Source organism: Acanthochromis polyacanthus, chromosome 1, assembly GCF_021347895.1.
Source record: "Acanthochromis polyacanthus isolate Apoly-LR-REF ecotype Palm Island chromosome 1, KAUST_Apoly_ChrSc, whole genome shotgun sequence".
Taxonomy (NCBI): domain Eukaryota; kingdom Metazoa; phylum Chordata; class Actinopteri; family Pomacentridae; genus Acanthochromis; species Acanthochromis polyacanthus.
Window position 1 is genome coordinate 23,864,715 of NC_067113.1, and position 20,375 is coordinate 23,885,089.

The window sequence follows — 20,375 nt, forward strand, 5'->3', positions numbered from 1 at the left end:
CATCTTGATACAACTTCACCGGAGAAAAAAAATTGTATTAAGGACACCTGCCTATAAGGTAGAACTTTCAGTTTATTTAATGGAATTTTTCACTCCGACATGTAAACGTCTCTAAAGATAATCAAACCATGTAACAGAACTTTTGCAAAGCCCGGTGTATATATATATATATATATATATATATATGGAATTATGTTGTAGACAAAAAAAATGTCAAGAATCAGTATTAATTTACAAAGTAGAAAATAAAACAAATAAATAAAAAAGACGTGAAAGAGAAGGTATGTCACAATTTTTGACTGGTAGTGTATACACATTGCTATGTTATGTTGTGTTATGCTATGCTAAGAAGTAACATTTAAAGAGAAACATGATCGGCCTATTTCTTGCTAACTTCTCAGCAATTTATTTCATAAATTAGTTAGCAAAGTTTGATCACCTTGACCCTATAAAAAAGATAAAGCTGAACTGCACCACTGTTTGCTCAGCTGTGATGCATACTCTGCTTCATGTGCTGCAGACAGTACTGAAATTACTGTAAAAAAAAACAAAACACACAGTTTGAGCTGTTCTACTGGACAAACTGTGCAATGATACAGGTTCTAATTAACCCAAGCATGTATTTCTGTACCATCTAGGAAAAAAAAAACAACTTCTGTATAGGTGTATATTGGACAGCATACACACGTGGACAAAATTGTTGGTACCCCTCAGTTAAAGAAGGAAAAACCCACAATTCTCACTGAAATCACTTGAAACTCACAAAAGTAACAATAAATAAAAATTTATTGAAAATTAAATAATCAAAATCAGCCATCACTTTTGAATTGTTGATTAACATAATTATTTAAAAAAACAAACTAATGAAATAGGGCTGGACAAAAATGATGGTACCCATAACTTAATATTTTGTTGCACAACCTTTTGAGGCAATCACTGCAATTAAACGATTTCTGTATTTGTCAATGAGCGTTCTGCAGCTGTCAACAGGTATTTTGGCCCACTCCTCATGAGCAAACAGCTCCAGTTGTCTCAGGTTTGATGGGTGTCTTCTCCAAATGGCATGTTTCAGCTCCTTCCACATATGTTCAATGGGATTCAGATCTGGGCTCATAGAAGGCCACTTTAGAATAGTCCAACGCTTTTCTCTCAGCCATTCTTGGGTGTTTTTGGCTGTGTGTTTTGGATGGTTGTCCTGTTGGAAGACCCATGACCTGCGACTGAGACCAAGCTTTCTGACACTAGGCAGCACATTTCTCTCCAGAATGCCTTGATAGTCTTCAGATTTCATCGTACCTTGCACACTTTCAAGACACCCTGTGCCAGATGCAGCAAAGCAGCCCCAAAACATTACTGAGCCTCCTCCATGTTTCACCGTAGGGACAGTGTTCTTTTCTTCGTATGCTTGGTTTTTGAGTCTATGAACATAGAGTTGATGTGCCTTACCAAAAAGCTCCAGTTTGGTCTCATCTGTCCAAAGGACATTCTCCCAGAAGCTTTGTGGCTTGTCAACATGCATTTTTGCAAATTCCAGTCTGGCTTTTTTATGAGTTTTTTTCAGCAGTGGTGTCCTCCTTGGTCGTCTCCCATGAAGTCCACTTTGGCTCAAACGACGACGAATGGTGCGATCTGACACTGATGTACCTTGGCCTTGGAGTTCACCTTTAATTTCTTTGGAGGTTGCTCTGGGCTCTTTGGATACAATTCCAACGATCCGTCTCTTCAATTTGTCATCAATTTTCCTCTTGCGGCCACGTCCAGGGAGGTTGGCTACTGTCCCGTGGGTCTTGAACTTCTGAATAATATGGGCCACTGTTGTCACAAGAACTTCAAGCTGTTTAGAGATGGTCTTATAGCCTTTACCTTTAAGGTGTTTGTCTATAATTTTTTTTCGGATGTCCTGGGACAATTCTCTCCTTCGCTTTCTATTGTCCATGTTCAGTGTGGTACACACCTTTTCACCAAACAGCAGGGTGACCACTTGTCTCCCTTTAAATAGGCAGACTGACTGATAATGAGTTTGGAAACACCTGTGATGTCAATTAAATGACACACCTGAGTTAATCATGTCACTCTGGTCAAATAGTTTTCAATCTTTTATAGAGGTACCATCATTTTTGTCCAGGCCTGTTTCATTAGTTTGTTTTTTTAAATAATTATGTTAATCAACAATTCAAAAGTAATGGCTGTTTTTGATTATTTAATTTTCAATAAATTTTTATTTATTGTTACTTTTGTGAGTTTCAAGTGATTTCAGTGAGAATTGTGGGTTTTTCCTTCTTTAACTGAGGGGTACCAACAATTTTGTCCACGTGTGTACACACCTGAGACAGCAAACTGATAAATCAGACTGCTGACCTTGGTGGTACATAAAATAGAGCATACTTTAATTTCAACAGAAACTTTCTGAATTGATTCCTACACCACTGCCTCAGCACCCACATGAAATGTCCTTAATAGGATCCCCAAGGGATTCCTCAGCAGCTTTTCACAGCAAACCTGCACACTGCCAGCAGTCACAATTGACAGAACCAGAGACTAAAATTAAACATGGGACATATTACTCTCTCTCTCTTTCTACCCCCATGGGCATACACAAAAGCTTACCTTCTGTACACAGTACACAAACATACAAGAATCATTTAAGAAAATGCCTTCGTCAGCTTCCGGTGGAATGCACTGGAGCGTAGAGATGAATCAGGCAGTCATAATAATTGTAACTTGCCAGGATGTTTACATTTTTGTCTACCTTCCAGAGTAATTGGATGTGTCTCCCTACTTGTTTCCCCAAATCTGTGCTTGAGTTGTTGTCTTTTTCCCCTCTGACATAAACATGGAAACAGCTATTTAACAGGAGCTGCAATTCAGAGTTGTGTGTGTGTGTGTTTTTCTTGACAGGTAAGACACCACTACAAGCAGTGACATTTTCAAACTCACTAATTGGTTTTTGTGGCACCAAATAAAGTCAGCCATGAGGAAAACAGAAAGCACCTAGCCAGCTTATTATTATTTATTATTGTTATCCTAATGCCAGTATGCATTACTGAACTTATATTTATGTACAACAGAACCATACATCCATTTTACTCGGTACTTTACCCACTTTGTCTTTGGCATATTAAAATGTTGAATATAAAGTGACTGGAACTAAAATAGATTCATGCAAAGCTTTTTTCTGTGGGCCATACAGAGAAACTAGACACATTAGCTGACAGAATCACCCTCCGAGTGTAATATAAAATATCTCAGAGCCCGAAGGAATGGCTGGGGAACATTATAAGAAGTAATTAACCAGCTCCTCTCTTTATCTAATTGGTGATTGGATGTGTGATAGTCATTAGCGGCTAACATTTTCTTGTCATGGCTGCACAGCACAAGAAAAAGAGGAAGGGTGAACACTTGGTGAAAGCATGGTGAAATCCAGTTGGAAATTTGGAAGCTAACATAACACATGAATATTAAAAATAAATTTTCAGGGCATAATATGAATATTGCTTTTCTTACTGAACCTTCAGAGATTGCTGCCTCTGATAGCTGGCTTTCATCTTCACTAACTCTCCATTGTGCGTCTGATTTAGTCAAGATATCCAGGTTAAACATTTAAGGTTTTCGGTAATGAAAGACAAGGGGAAGAGTCAGGCTAACACATTTGTGTGACCAATGATCAGCTAAGTGATACATATCATTAGGTCTAACAAATCAGAAACAATTTACGAGGTGGTTCCTGGTGTATCACACTCTGTAATGTTTGTGAATCAAAAGCCTTAATATTTATGATGACTGTTTAAGAGCATGGAGGGTTTCTGAACCTGATTAGAAGCTTTTCTTGCCCTATGCATGGTGAATACTAAATCCTAGGACTTGCAGCTTAGAGAATCAACAGCTCCAAAAGGTGCAGATAAAGGACACATCATCCTACTAAATATGACTTGGCATGAGATCAATGCTGTCCAGCTAAAATAAGCTGCCGCAATGCCTAGGATGATTTCAATGTGGTGCAAATGTTCTACTTAAGGAAGGCAGGAGCTGCTTGGAAATTAAAGTTAAACCATGCCTCCTGTTGCTGTCTTTCTTTGTATCTCTCTTTATGATCCCTTCCTAAGAGTTTGGTTGGAGATCTTTGACTACCAAACAATAAGAATATATATATAATAACAGGTAACTTCATGTACATTACACTTTTTGAAACAGAAAAAAACCAACAGAATCATATACAAGAGACTATCACGGTATGTGTATGATCTGACCATGAAAATATTAATAAAATGAACAAAAAATAATCTGCATTTACATTTCTAATGTTAAATAACATCAAAAACTTAACTTTTCCATTTTTAAAATATAGACACTCAAAATGCAGTAACATAATTTATCACGAAACTGTCAAATTCTATTTTAATATTGCATATATAATTCTAAAATGAAATGCAATTAGCAACTGAAAGGTGAAGAAAGTAAATCAGAAATAGCTTGCATAGTTACAAAAGATTTCTAAACAAAACATGTTAAATAATTATGTTTTCATCAGTGTATATTATAAATAAGCATTGGCAAACTGTCAAAATAATGTATTGTGGTGGGTTTACATAATTCACCCACGGAACGTTGGGTGTGGTTGTGGTTCCGCACAGACTGTTGAGGGTGTTGTACTTCCTGTTTTGGTGTTTTCACGTGTGCTGAACGTTGTCATTCATTCTCTGAATGTCAGTAAAGAGGTTCGCTCCTGTGTTTGTCACTCCGCCTCAGACTCCTTTTCTGCGGCGCTACATTGGTGACCCCGACATCAGTCCCGCTGAAGGTTCAGAGACTGAGCAAAACTTTGAACAGAGCAACATGGCAAAGTCCGCCGTTCTGAAACTGCCGGAGTTTTGGGAGACATCCGCGGCCACGTGGTTCGCCCTCCGTGGTATTACGGACGACGCCACACGCTATTACCACGACGTGTCAGCGCTCGGGAGCTCCACTGCAGCCAGGGCGGTGAGTTTCATCACGGCTCCCCCCGCCCAGGATAAATATGCGGGACTCAAAGCTTACCTCCTGAAGATTTTTGAACTGTCACGCTCGGAACGGGCCCGACGTCTCCTTGCTATCCAGGGCTTGGGGGACAGGAAGCCTTCTGAGCACATGGAGATGATGCTTAACCTGCTGGGTGCAGAGGAACTGAATTTCCTCTTCATTGAACTGTTTGAGACACATGCCGCTGCACGTCCAGACGGCACTCGCTAACACAGCTATCACGGAGCCCCGCATCCTGGCAGAGGAGGTGGACCAATTCTTCCTGGCAACCCAGCGGTTCGCCCATGAAGTACTGGCCCCGATGCGCGGCTATGCGCCTCCAAGCGCCGGCGTCCCCGCCAGTAAAAGCCGCACCGCCACCGACAGCCGTACCAGCGCAGCTTTGTGCTACTTCCATGCACGTTTCGGCACCAAGGCTAGGAGGTGCCATTCCCCTTGCAACTACGGCGCGGGGGGAAACGACAAGACCTGCGCTCAGTAGTGGCCGTGAGCGCAGGTCCGATGAACCGGCTGCTGTTCATCAAAGACACTCTCTCCGGGCGCAAATTCCTCTGTGACACAGGCGCCCAGAGGAGTGTGATTCCTGCTTTGGCGGACGATGCTGCCGGCGGAGCGCACAGCCCGCCGTTAACGTCTGCCAATGACACCCTCATCCGGACTTATGTTTCAACGGTCAGCGTTTTGCATGGGATTTCGTCACAGCTGACGTTTCCTTTCCCCTCCTCGGCGCTGATTTTTTGTGTGCCCACGGGTTGCTCGTGGATGTCAAGAACGAGCGCCTGGTGGACGCACTGACTTTCTCCTCCCTCGAGTGTATCCGCGACGTGGGGACGTATGACGGTCTCTCCGGCTCGCTTTCCGAAGGGGACAGGTACCAACGACTTCTTGGTAAGTTCCCCGGCCTGACTCGGCCCACCTTTACCACCACAGCGTCTAAACACGGGGTGCAACACCACATCGACACCAAGGGGGCCCCCATTCACACTAGGCCCCGGCGACTCAACCCGGAGAGGCTGGCGGTGGCCAAGTCGGAGTTTGCCAACATGGAGCGCCTTGGTATCATTCGTCGTTCGGACAGCCCGTGGGCCTCGCCGCTCCACATGGTCCCGAAGTCAGATGGGGGCTGGCGACCGTGCGGTGATTACCGCCGTCTCAACGATGCCACCACGCCCGACCGATACCCGGTCCCCCACATTCAGGACTTCTCTGGGCAACTGGCGGGGAAATCCCTGTTCTCCAAGGTGGACCTGGTACGGGGTTATCACCAGGTTCCCGTTCGCCCTGCAGACATTCTGAAGACGGCGGTGGTGACACTTTTCGGACTGTTCGAGTTTCTGAGGATGCCTTTTGGACTTAAGAACGCGGCCCAGTCGTTCCAGCGGCTGATGGACTCGGTATTGAGGTTACTTGCCTTTTGTTTTCGTATACTTGGATGATATCCTCGTCGCCAGCTCTTCGGAGGAGGAGCACATGGCTCATCTCCGGGACCTCTTCACGAGGCTTGACTAGCACGGCCTCATTATTAACCCAGCGAAGTGTGTTTTCGGGGTGCCATCCATCCAGTTCCTCGGACACCCAATCGATAAGGATGGGGCCGCATCCCTTCCGTCGAAGGTAGAGGCTATGTCAGTGTTTCCCCGCCCACATTCGGCCTGGGGGCTCCAGGAGTTTCTCGGGTTCATCCGCCGGGCTGCGCATGTCATGCGCCCGCTGTACGAAGCCCTCAGGCACAAGAGCCCAAACCAGGACGTCGACTGGACTGCTGAGAGGTCGAAGGCGTTCGAGGATACAAAGACTGCGCTGTGTTGGGCCGCCATGTTGGTCCACCCGCCTCCCGGCGCCCCGGTCGCTCTCATGACCAATGCGTCTGACTATGCCGTTGGCGCTGTTTTGGAGCAGTGGGTCGAGGGCGCCTGGCAACCGCTCGCCTTTTTCAGTCGCAAGCTGGTCCCGAGGGAGCGCAAATACAGCGTGTTCGACAGAGAGCTGCTCGGCGTATGGCTGGCGGTCCGCCACTTCCGTTTCCTTCTGGAGGGCTGTGAGTTTACAGTCTTCGTCAACCACAAGCCCCTAACGTTCTCCATGTCCAAGGCAGCCGAGCCATGGTCCGCCTCCCAGCAGTCATTCATTTCTGAGTACACCACAGACATCCGTCACATCTCTGGCAAGTCCAATGTAGTCGCGGACTGCCTCTCCAGGGCGATCGTTGGCGCAGTCCATGTGGGGCTCGACTACGCCCGTATAGGGGCGGAGCAGGCCTCGGACCACGAGGTTCGGAGCCTCAGAGCTTCGGACACGGGACTGCGCCTGGAAGAGGTCGCAGTCGGCGATTCGGGTGTCCGGTTGTGGTGTGACGTTTCTACTGGTGCCCGCTGCCTGGCGATGGACCGTTTTTGAGGTGGTGCATGGCCTCTCCCACCCCGGCAGGAAGGCGTCTGTGAGGCTGGTGCCTCAGAAGTTCGCCTGGAGGGGGCTGAAGAAGGATGTGCGGGCTTGGGTCAATTCCTGTGTGGCTTGTCAGCGTCCAAAGGTGCACCGCCACACCAAGGCCCCGTTGGAGCAGTTTGCTGTCCACGAGAGGAGGTTCGACCACGTCAACATCGACCTGGTGGGCCCCCTGGCCCCCTCCCATGGTTTCACCTACCTCCTCACCATGGTGGACAGGACGACCCATTGGCCTGAGGCCGTGCTCCTCGTCTCGACTTCGTCCACCGACGTGGCCCAGGCGTTCATCGGGGCGTGGGTCGCATGCTTCGGGACCCCCTCCGACCTCTCCTCAGACCGGGGCATGCAGTTTACCTCGGGGATCTGGAACGCGGTCGCTGACGGCCTGGGGTCAAGCTGCACCGCACTACTGCCTATCATCCCCAGGCTAACGGGCTGTGCGAGCGGTTCCATCGCTCAATGAAGACTGCACTGCGTGCCAGTTTGACGGACGGCAACTGGTTGGACAGACTCCCCTGGGTCATGCTCGGCCTCAGGACTGCGACTAAGGAGGACCTGCAAGCCTCGTCGGCCGAGCTCGTCTATGGACAGGTGCTGCGTGTCCCCGGGGACTTCATTCCGGAAGCCACGGTTCCTTGGTCGGCAGCCAAGCAGCGGTCCTCCCTGCTGGAGGCTGCAAGTGCTTTCGCCCCTGTCCCCACGTCGCAGCACGGCACCCCTGTCTCCCGGGTGCCTCCCGGCCTGCGCTCAGCGGGTTTCGTGTTTATCCGCCATGAAAAGCACCCATAATACTTCTCTGAACCACGTTTTGTTCATGTGTATAGATGCGCAAAGCTTCATCAGAAATAAAAATAAAAATAAAAACTTGCTGGGAAACAAATATGCAGATGGTCCTTCAGACACACAACAGAGAGAAAGCAGTGCTCCTGGGAAATAATTCAGGCCTCTGTAGTTTAAATAGGTATCCATCATCCAAAAAACACAACAGCCATCAACATTAAGCTACTCTATATTCTGAGCTGAGCTAGGAATTTAAGAACATTGTGTATTCATCACACATTACTGTGGATTAAAGCACCAGTAAAAATCTATAAAATATTTTGCATCTCATGTAGACTGACCAGTTAAATCCAGAAGTCAGAGTGTCGTTGGTGGTTTACATCAGATGCATCTTTGTTGGCTGAATTACACCTCACACCTTCAATTTTTGATTTGGTGACATCCCAGGTCATTCACTTTTCAGACTGAGTGTTTGTCTAAGTGTGTTTCCAGCCCAAGGACATCCATGCAACAAAAACACTTCTTGTCATATGCCTGAATGTATGTGAGTGTGCATGTGTGCACGCGTTGAGTGTTCAGCCATATGTGGTGTGTGCTTGTGTGCGCATTTGTGACATCCTACTGCTCCTCCCAGCATCAGACACACATCCTCAAGGTCACAAATCAGGCCAGGTGGCCATTCTGAAAGATTAAGGACACATTCCTAAAAAGAGACACGTTTGATTTATCATATTCTATCTCTGCTGTAGAAGGGCAGCAGTAAGAGGCTGCAGAGCTGAGCTTTCAGCAGACACCCAAGAGGTTTCAGGCGAGACTCACAATCCCTCCTAAACCCTTCTAAATGTTACACCCCCAAAATGACAGTAGTGAAATGGTAGGAGGGGAAACGAGGAGGAAGAGCGCATGAGGGAAAGAGAAGGCGGAGGGAAAAGGAAGGGAAAAAGGCAGAGTGTAAGCAAGACCAAGATATTAAACCCCCACTAGTCCCCCATGACAGATGCTAGCTAGGGCGGCAAGCCAGGGAGGCGCAGTCTTAAGGTGACAGGCTCTGCCATCGTGAACAAAATTGATAATGCCATATGGCTAGAGGAGGGCAGCTGTAGATTCCAGTCACGAAGTCGTGAACGAGGAATAATCCTGCTGCTGCTGTTGTAGGACATGGTTTTACTGCCCTGTAAGACTGGAAGGAGGGAAGGAATGAAGAGGAAAAGGGAAGCGGATGAAGGTGGAAGTGACTAAAGAGGGAGGGGCACGCTGCAAGAAAAGGCCACACTACCTCACAACTCCCGTCGAGTGCATCCTTCTGCTATCCTATCTCTCCTCCTATCTCCTAACTCTGTCAGCTTCCTAGATAGTTACACAAGCACTGGCACTGACATAACTATTCCTTGCGCAGTTAAAATCCGATAAAAAAAATACCTGGATCTTACAACAAAGGAAGGCAGGCGGCACCAAGCATCCCTTGTGCATAACGCACACTGCAGTGCTGGGATTGTGTACAGTCACATTTAACCCAGAAGCTTTACACAGATGGCAACGGTGTGAAATGCCGACTCACAGTTACCTTTTCCCCGGTGCATAGACGGGCCCGTGCAGACAAGGGGAGGAGGTGGGCTTATTCTGTGGCAAGAAGCAATTAATTTGGAATGTGCAGTACCGGGAGCTGGGAGGTTAGACTTAAATGGAGCACGGCCAGCAACAGAGACTAGGCTTAATTGTTTGATTGATTGGCCACGACTGCAAGGCATATTTCTGAAGCCCCTCTGCGCCGATCAATGAGTCAATGAGCGCCTCGCCAAATCTCGCAGCTTCCCGGTCTCGCAATTCAATTATGCGAAGGCCTTGGTGGCCCTGCCTGCAATCATGTTACAGACACTGGAGACAAGGTTCTCCTGCACCCCCCCCCCCTCCACCGCTCTTGCTTTCTCATTGAACTGGAAGCTTATTGCGGCAGATACAGGACTAAGGGGGCAGGGTGTATGGAGAGGGAAGGGGTTGAGAGGAAGAAACAAAGGGGGTGGGGAGGTTGGCTTTATTAGATTGGTAACAGACACTACATACTGTATTGGACACAAATCGAGTTACCCTCCTAATCTGTCATTTAAACAAATTATCTTGGGTGGTGATGCATCAGCAGTATCACTCCTCTCTGGGGGTTGAGGTAAAGGGGGAGGGATGGAGGAATTGAGAAGGGGAGGGGCTGAGTCTAATAGAGATACAGCAGAGACTGACACTTTGTCAGGAAAGCAATGGAGGAAGGAAGATGTTGTGACTGGAGGGCAACACTTCAGGAACTGAGGATACAAGGTAACCTCTTTTTCCGACTGTTGTTCATGCTCAGTCCTGATCACAAAGATCCCTTTGAAAAGATAAAACATCCTAGATCCTGGAAGTTTAAAACCCAGAAATACCACTTACTAACATATGTAACAGAGCACAAGTGGGAAATGTGAGGGAGCTTTCTCCAAACCAGCAGAGTCCAAAGAAGGAGGGAGAAAGATCGGACGACAAGCAACGTGTCTCAGCCTTTAAATGGCTTTCAGCTCTGACATGTTTGGTCCAGGTAAGGGTCAAGGTTGAACCCAGCATTACTGAGGATTGACAGGTTCATTGAGGAGCAAACATAAACAGACCAACAGAGACAGTTGTGACTCCAGGGCCACGGTCCATTATGTTCAGCGTGTCACAATAGAGTCACAAATTAAGGCAGTCGCAGTGTTGTGTGTTGAACAAACTATGAGACAACAGAGCTGTTCTGTGAAGCTGTTGTGAAAAAATTACATACACAAGACAAACTAAAACACACATTTCAAGAGCATGAAAAGAATGATAGATTGCAACAAGAAGTTTCTGATAAGTCTGTCTATATAAGACATGCAGCAATTAGTTATGATTACAAAAGGAAGAGTAACATTCAAATTACATTTTACTACCTTTACACTTTTCACAATGTCTTTCATTTATTGTGAGTTAGATTCTGATCTTATGCCACATTACTCAATGCATTATGTTTTTGAAATACATTATTACATTAATATGTGTATACATTTCAGTGTTTGTATCAATGTATGCAAAATGTTTTTACTAAAACTATATATTTTAGCAATTTAGTAGTTAAGCAACTTAGAACTGGTGCAGAAGCTCCAGTGGCTCGGTCCATATATTAATTTTCACACTACATTTTCTTTTTTTCAGCTGTTGCTGTAACATTTCAGTCACCCTGCAAAAACCAAGAGCCCCCCCCCCCCCCCCCAAGCAAAATAATGAGATTTCATGTAAGCGGTTTAGCTGAAGGTTCTGAGTTTGAACTCTTAGCTGGCTGGGGTTTTATGTAGTTTGCATGTTCTTCCTGTGCCGGCATGGGTTTTCTTTAAGTGCTACGGCTTTCTGCCACAGTCCAAAGACATGTAAGGGAGGTTAATTGGTGATTTTAAACTGGTTGTAGGTGTGTGTGACTTTGGCTATTTGCATTAGCCCTTTGATGAACTGGCGACTAGTTCAGGGTGAACCCTACCGATGTCAGCTGGGATAGGCTCCAGCTCCCCATGACTGTAATGGGTAAAGCAGGCATTGCTAATGGATGGATAAATTAATTGAATTATATAGCTGTTCATTCTCAGCTCATCTTTGTTAAGACAGTTTTAGACCCCGGTAGCTCAAGGGAGCAGAGGGGCATCAGTGCTGTGCTTGCAGAAGAGAAGAGGAAGGTGTAAATTGAAGTGAGCTGTGTGACATTGTATAATTTCCTCCTGGTTGCTGATAAGGCTCATAAATTACCTAATGTTCAATGATGTAGCGCGGTCAGAGATTACTAAGACATTAATAAAATTTTAGATGTGCAGCAGCTGTCATTGTGAATGACATTTAAATAACGCAATGCAAATAAAGTTGAACGCTGGATAATATAATATTGTTCTTCAGCTGACATACACCAGTGCATTATGCATTTGAGAATACTGCCATTCAGGTAGTAATCTACCTTGTGAGATTTTAACATCTGCATGACAGTTTCTTTAAATCCACTGGCTTACTACACAAATACATTCAGGAATGCTTATGGGCAATTTGACAAAATCTAAAGGAAAATGTGTTGATGTGAAATATACTACAGTAAATACAAGAAATATGGACACTTATCAGAAAAGATTCACACACATGTAAGGTTTAGTTGGTGTAGATAACAGGATTTACACATACTGGTTATTGTACTACTGTAGATCATAATAAGTGGGTGTTTATATAGAGTAGGGTTCTGTGCATATCTAAGTGCAATAGGGTAACAGTGCAGAATACATCTGAATCACATGGGATGTGTTATAAATCTGACAAGTTATTATTGTTGGGAGGGACATCATTGATTGTTCTAATGCTTTTACAACAATCTATATTGTCTTCCCAGTCCGTTTCTATTGCTAAAGCCATATCCCAGAGCATTGTAAAAATGCTAACACAAGTCAAACTGCTGATCAGAGAGCCGCACACGTATTACATCACAAAGTGAAGTGGTGTGAAAGAACTGACCAGGGGATCAAGACAGGTCTCAGAGGCCCAATGCCTCCCTTTGACCCTCCAACCTCTGGAGCTCCACTTAAAGAGTGCCGGCTCCTCCCACCCTCCTACATCTTTTGCCCCTTCAGCTTCCTCTGCATAGGTTGCTGAGTGCACACTATCCAGCATTGCCGACTCAGAGATGCAAAGGGTCAAGGTACAAAGGTCGGGTTTAAATCTATGACCTCTGCGATTTACACAAGACACCAGTTTCCCCTGCAGAGCTTGTTTCCTACTGGGTCCACTGGTTTTTCATTAAGTATTAATTCAAACAGCTCCCTTTATGTGTTCTTCTCAGCATGACACAAGTACTCTAACCGCTATGTGTGCTACAATGTGCACCCAAGGGTATGACATGTTAAACAAAAACCTAAACTAGCGGCTACATCTGGGAGAGCTGTCCTAATCAGGCTCATACACCTACACATTTACAGCATATATGATACAATTGCACACAAAGTCACGCATGCAAAGACACAGTAAGAGACTGCTTAAACAGGATTCTATGTTTCACCAGTTCTGGATCATGACCAGAAACCTGCAAATCAGGTCTTTAGACTACAGACACATATACACACACTGCATGCCATTAGCACATTGAATCACTCACTTTATGATGTAGCTTAAACTCCTTTCTTGGTTTCTTTTTTGTCATTTCTTTAATAAAATGCCCATCAGGCATCACTGAGCACGAATAATGCTCAAGATTAATGTGTCAAGGTTAAACGAAAAGTAGTACTCTAAACCTGTCCGATTTATTCAATGACAAATTTACAGTCATGTCTGTATAGTTACAGTACAGATGTAAATTGATAAGATAATAAATATAAATACAGGTAGTCTAAAATAGCAGTTAATTTGCTGCATAATATTTTCTATAACCAAAGATGTGGCTTTCATAAGAAAGTGTGATGTTTTCATCACAAATATACATAATACTAAATTATTTATATATGTTTATGTACAAAAAACTTTACCAGTACCGGTTTGTAATTATTGAAACAACCGAAACTTTTATAACACAGCAACAGCAACTGAATCATTGAATATTTAGTTTGAAGACACAGATGACTTACATCACAAGCATCACCAACTATTTCAGTCGTTTGTTTCATTTGATAGTTGCTTTGAAAGTATAACAAAATAGACATCAGTCATATTTATTAGCATTCAGAAAAGCCCAGGTGCAGCTGCTAGTTTAGGTTTTTGTTTAACATGCCATACCCTTGTTAGCGTTGGAGAATGATTTGGCTTCACCTATTATCATTCTGCTGTGGGGGAAAAACGCTCTGGCTTGTTGGTATTTATGGAAACCAATCACAGTTGTATTGGGCAGCATCAAGTCCAGGATGCAGCTTACAAAATACAGTCGGGGGAAGCAGTTTTGGAGAAACATTTGCAAACAGGGAGGCAAAGTCGAACAAATTGCACAACCCAAATCTTCAAACGAACTTACAGCGTGCAGGCTGCTAGCTGTGACACTGTTGCTGTTGTTGTTTCTCTCAGCACAGGGAATTCTGAAAATGCCAACGCACAGCAGCGAAGGAGGAGGAGAATGTCGTGTGAAATACAAGGTAGAATGGCGATCCTAAAGGTGAAGGCTGCATCCGGTAAGTTAGACCGTTCCTCATATAACCCACGAAGGAAATCAGAGCAGTTATGTCTAATAATTGTTCTGTCATCTATCGCCTGTGTCACTGAAAATTATCTAACTGATGAGTAACACAGGCACATACATATGCAGAAAATAACGAGTCACAGTAATCTGTGGAAACTTATTTCTAGTAGCACTGTTAAAAACCACCTGAAAATACAGTTACAATCACAGTGTAGTCTACTGTTACTAAACATTTCCATACTCACCGAAAAGCACACTAATATCTCAGTTCATGGATACTAGAGTGAGAAAACATGATTATTTTCGCTCAAGATATCTGACGCTCGAGACTGTCTTTATTTTTGTCTGGCAGTTTGGATGCCACCAGTCAAGAAATAATTAACTCCACAGCCAGAGCAATAAACATCGCTCCTGCTCACAAATGCAGTGATTTAATTTCCTCCTAATTGCTTCTGTGCATTGAATAAGTTAGTAGTTTTGAAGCCTGCTGTGGCAGAGTGCATCCCATTCCTGAATATTATATTCAGCCTTTTTTCTTCATCAAGTGGATAAAAAAAAAAAACAAGAGCGTAGATTAAAGTTGGGGATCAGCATTGCACACAAACGCCCACACAGACTCGAGAGGGAAATTGTGTGTTTGCTGCGGCAGAACCTGTTTGTGCTATGGTTGGTAATTGTGTGTGTGTCTGTGCTCGAGCGTGTGTGCTCAACTCCAAATGAATCTCAGTTGAAGTGGCTGCTGAAATATGAATGTGCGGTGTAGCTGCCCTGCTATCCCGCTTGCAGTACCTCTGCAGTCACCGTCTTATCGCAATGAGCTGTGACAAGGGAATTCAGGGGGAACAAGTCTGCTTCAAAAGCCATTTCTACTGCCACTAATTGTCTGTCATCCCAGGCTGATAGGCAGCAGGACACTGACAGACAGCACTGATCACTGAGATGGGACACAATTGGATTCTGTAAAAAGGAGCCCATCTTAAAGCCGCCACAGAGTGAAAGTGAGAGATACATTACACTAGATTTTTTATCTAAGACTACACTTGAAGCAGACAGGTGTGAAGCAGTTAAGATCATTTATTGAAGAAACAGTACAAGGCAATCTTAGTCTTATCATCACATAATGTTCTTTAAAGAGCAGTCATTACATAGAAAAATGATCCCTTTGGATTATAAAATAATATTAATGCAGAAGTAGCAATTTTATTGCTGCAACTGTTCCACGGAGAGCTGATTCTAACTACCTTATTCAAAGCTGGTTAGTTTAGTCCTTTTGGGCAAAGAGGTTATAAGATGATTAAAAGAAGAAGAAGAAGAAGAAGAAGGTTGTGCTACAGAAAACTGTACGCATTTCTGAACATTTTGCAAAGATTCACTTTGCTATAAATAAAAATGGGATAATTTAACCATTTGAGTCTCAAATGGGTAAACAAAAGAAGGGAATTCTCTATGTTTTGAAATTGTACAGTCATTCTGAAAAGTAGTTACATTGGCTTTATGTAGTAGAAGAAAAAGTATTCATAAGTATGGTAATTGATCAACGTGCTGTATTTTTGACCAGTAGTTAATTAGCCTGAATCATAACATATTCCATCCACTAATCTAAATACTGTACTATTTAACTTTTATGTGTAAGCACAGGGTCAAAGAGTAAACTAATTTGAGAGAACAGCACAAAGCACAATTACATTTTCTAGTTAGCACTTGGAAAAAACAAAACAATCAAATACCAGTAACTGATAATAGATTATTTAAAAAATAAATATACCAAAGATGTTCTGACTGTCAAAGGTGAAGATTTACTGCTTTTGAACTGTATGAGAAAACAAGAAATGTGAAGTAATTTCTTCAGGTTCCTAGAAATCACAGTGCACCCTTATAGAACAAGCGATTAATCAATTAATCAAGAAAGTAACTTTTATTTATTTATGCAATTAACTGTTTCATGATTAGAATAAAGCAGAAATGAGATCTCTTGATTCTGGGCATATAAATGTTTGTCATGTGTAATCAACAAAATGCTGCTACCTGTAGCTCTTTTGCATTAGTCTGTCTACAAACATTGTATTCTAATCTTTAAATATATGAAGACAAGTTAAACTATCATTAACTGAATGCTCTCATGTCCAGTAATTCCTGCCTTCTCTTTCCACGCACCACATATTATATAATTTTAGTTATAGGGGAAAAGGAATGATCCATATGGCATTTAAATTAATTCTAAAGCTTCAAAGTCCGTGTTCTATTTACACTTGCTGACGCATGGTGGGCACTGGGTGACGCTGATTTGCCTGCTGTGTTGGCGAGGGGCCTGGCTGAGGTGTGAGAACAATACTGAACAAAGGGATAATGCAGAATGGAAAACACCTGTCTGGCTTGCTTGCACAGACTGCAGGAGGCTGAGGCACTAAGAGGCACTCAGGGCAGTCTCTGAAAGTACCGCAAACATGCTTAATGATAGTAGATTGGATGTACAGTAAGCATCATCAATATTTCTCTTTGTAAAAGTCCAAAAGTCCAACTTTAGAGTTGGTTAAAGGCATATTGCTTATTTTCTTTCTTTTTTTTCATTTTTAGGTTGCTCTTTGTTTTTTTGATTCTCTGTCCATTTCTTTCTGCCTCTTGTTTTATCTCTGTCTCTGTGTTGCAGGGTGCCCATGCTGAGACAGGAGCAACATGTTTTTCTTCTTCACTTCTTTGAGGATCTGTGGGCCGGGCAGCTCAGCTGGCCGACTCCAGTCCAGATCCTGAAAGCACAAGGGCTCTTTAAACCTCTACGTAGGTCTGGATGACAGGCCACCCTCCCTTTTGTCTGATCTGAGAGCAAGACCACTGCTGTTGTTTTAGCTGCATTGCAGTCATCCCTAACACATCCATATTTCACTGGGGAAAGGAAGATGGATTGAAGACGAAAAAGGCAGCCCAGGACAGTCACGGGGCTCACACACAAAAAAGTTACAGGCAAGAAAGTATTATAGAGCTGTAATAACAAAAAACTGGTCAACAAACTCAGTTTATGAGGCATGCCATCCCTGAGTTATTGTTGAGAGATTTTTTTGCCACAGAAAAAACACATCCACATGTTGCTCCAATCTATTCAAATTAACCAATCTGTAAATAAAGTCACGAATTCCCTCTCTGATTTGATTATTCTCATCCTAGACACTTTCATATTACTATTCACGACACTCAGAATGCAGGGCAGCACTGATGACAGTCCTGCAGTCTATCAGTTGAGCAGACAGCAGGCAGTAACTTACTGTATTTCTGAGAACTGAGCTGCAGCAGGTATCTCATTTTTTTTTCCTGACGCCCATTGGGAGGGAATTAAATAAGATAGACCTGAAATCGCCAGACAGTTGACCTATAAATTAACAAGTGGGCCATGGGTGGCAAGAGGACAGGGCAGAGGAAGCAGCTGAAGGAAGAGCGAGGAAGAGAGGTATGATCAAAAGAGAAGTACAAAGAGATGAGAGGAAAAAATAGAAAGTGACAGAGGGGAGGAAAAAAAGAAAAAAAGATCGACACGTAAAGGAATATTATGTGCTTTTCCCCTTCAGCTGTCAGGCAGGACAAACACACCCAGACGGCGAGATATGACAAGGGTGTGTCCGATTCGGCCCACTTTCAGTTCCTGTGAATGTCTGGTTGTCCTGGCCCTAATCCTCTCTCTGAGACTGACACCATTCCTGCCCCCCTACGCACACTGGATTTTTTTCTCCTCTCTTCTGTACTTTTACATGATAACAGGTTAAAGGAGGACATGCAACGAAGATGATTTTCCATGCGGATATAACGCTTTCATTCTTTTGACAATCACCGCAGAGATTTGCCGCAGCCAGGAGCCACAGATAGAGGAGGGAAAAAGTGAGGAGGGAGAATAAGAAGTAGGCAGCAAAAAAATCATAATAAAACAAGCGGCATCATGCTGCTGTGAGCAAGTGTTGAAATGGACCACAAGATGCAAATAACGCTGAGCTTATCAGTGAATGTGATTAAAAAGCGAGTGCTGGGACACATAATGTTTAACCTACATACCCTATCTCCAGTGATTTCCACTGAGAAAGTCCCTCTTATCTGCTAATAGACCTTAGTAATCCCTCAAACACGCATGTACTGCACACTGGCAGCTTCTAATGAATACTGAATGAGAGAATAGTCTGCTAGAAACCAGTAGATGGTTCATTCCATGAGCAACTATGTATAGATTGTCTATCGCTCGAGGACAAGTTCCACGTTAGTTCATATCTGTCACTGCTCAATGTAGCCACATCACTGGTTCATTAATGCCTTCTTGTCACTGAATAACCTTGACAAAGCCAGAAACAATGGGAGACAATCAGAGGCAGTCATAAATTTAAAAAAAAACAAAACTTTAAATTAAAACCCAGCTGTGAACTTAAATGCTGAATTTCCAAGCAAAAGCATAAAAAACACTCGACATACTACTGTAAGCTTGGTAAGATTTAAATTAATTAAATAAATGATGACCTCTGTGGCACAGATGTCCCCTGAAGACAGCTGACTTGTAAAAGAGTGATTTAATCATTAATAATAAGCAAACAAACAGCAATATAAAGATGAACCCCCAAGGTTTTGGTGCCAATCACTGACAGCAAAGTCATGTATGCCATTTGTACATACAGCAATAAACAGTGATTAGCAATTACATGAAGGTAAATACACCACATAAGATTGAATTACAAATCTTACAGTAAACTTGCCTCTGAAAAAAGTACAAATTTTTGCAAGACTTTGTAAACTCCCAACAGATCAAATTACTGCCAATCACTTACTTTTCACACATAAAATGAGAAAGTGCAGGCTCCAGGGGATTTGGCCTCAAAATCAGAGTGTAAAGAGAGAGATTTTAGAGAACTAGTAGTGGAGATCAGCAGTGTGACCATATCCAGAAAATTAGATTAACTGAATTAGAGGGATTAGATTGACTACAGCTGGAATGGACCTGATGCCTCTAAGAAAAGAGGACGATAGAGTAAGAGCACACGAGAGGGAACAAGGAAAGGAGGAGAAGAGTAAGATATAAAGAAGTTTCTTTGGGAGTTTGGTGGAAAAGTCATATTGCGGTAGAGAGAGGAGCAGTAGGAGGAGACAGCTCAGCAGATTTAGGTATCCTGGGTAACTTTTAGGGGCTGGCACTAAAGTGAGCAGCTGATGCTGTATGGGCTGGTGCCACTCCTGATGCTGTATGGGCTGGTGCCACTCCTAAAGGTTCAATCGGGTTCTTCGGTTTCATAGACTCTGCTTGAGCTGCAGTGCCCCTCAGTGGTTGGATAAGGCGATATGCTGAACCTCTGAGCACAGATGGCGAAGAGACACAAGGGCATGAAAAGGAGAAGAAAATGCCACACAAAGGCCAAAACCTTGAAAAACAAAACACGACATAATGAAGCTTTGGCTTAAAAGCTATATGATTATTTCCCTTTGAAAAGATACGACCTAGCCTATGCATACACTTCACATAATTTCAATGTCTTTAAGTTTCCTCTCTAAAGCATTCTATCCTCTTCAAAACAAGATAGCGGTTCTCAAAGGGAGAATCCTAGGATATTAAATGTGACTTGTTCTACCATGTCCTCCTGCAGTGTAAAACGGTTCTCTTGTTATTTGCTCGGACAAGATGATAAGAAACCCTTATCAGTCCATTGTTCCAGGCAGAACTAATGTCATTTATGAATTACAGGTTAGGTGCATGTGCCTGCAAGTGTATCCTAATGTGCGAATGGGCAGCAAAGAAAGAAAGAGTTCTAACCAGAGGAGATAAAGCCTAAATCAATGTGATTAATTCATGTTAATTGCTGCCCCCTGGCGTCAGAGCCACGGTTGTCATTAATTTGCTGATACACACGGTTTTTGGCGCCGCCTCTTTCTCCAGAAGATAAATCTCCTTAGTCAATAGAGAGACAGATACAAACTCCTGCTGCTTCACAACTTCACACTGCTGTTTCCT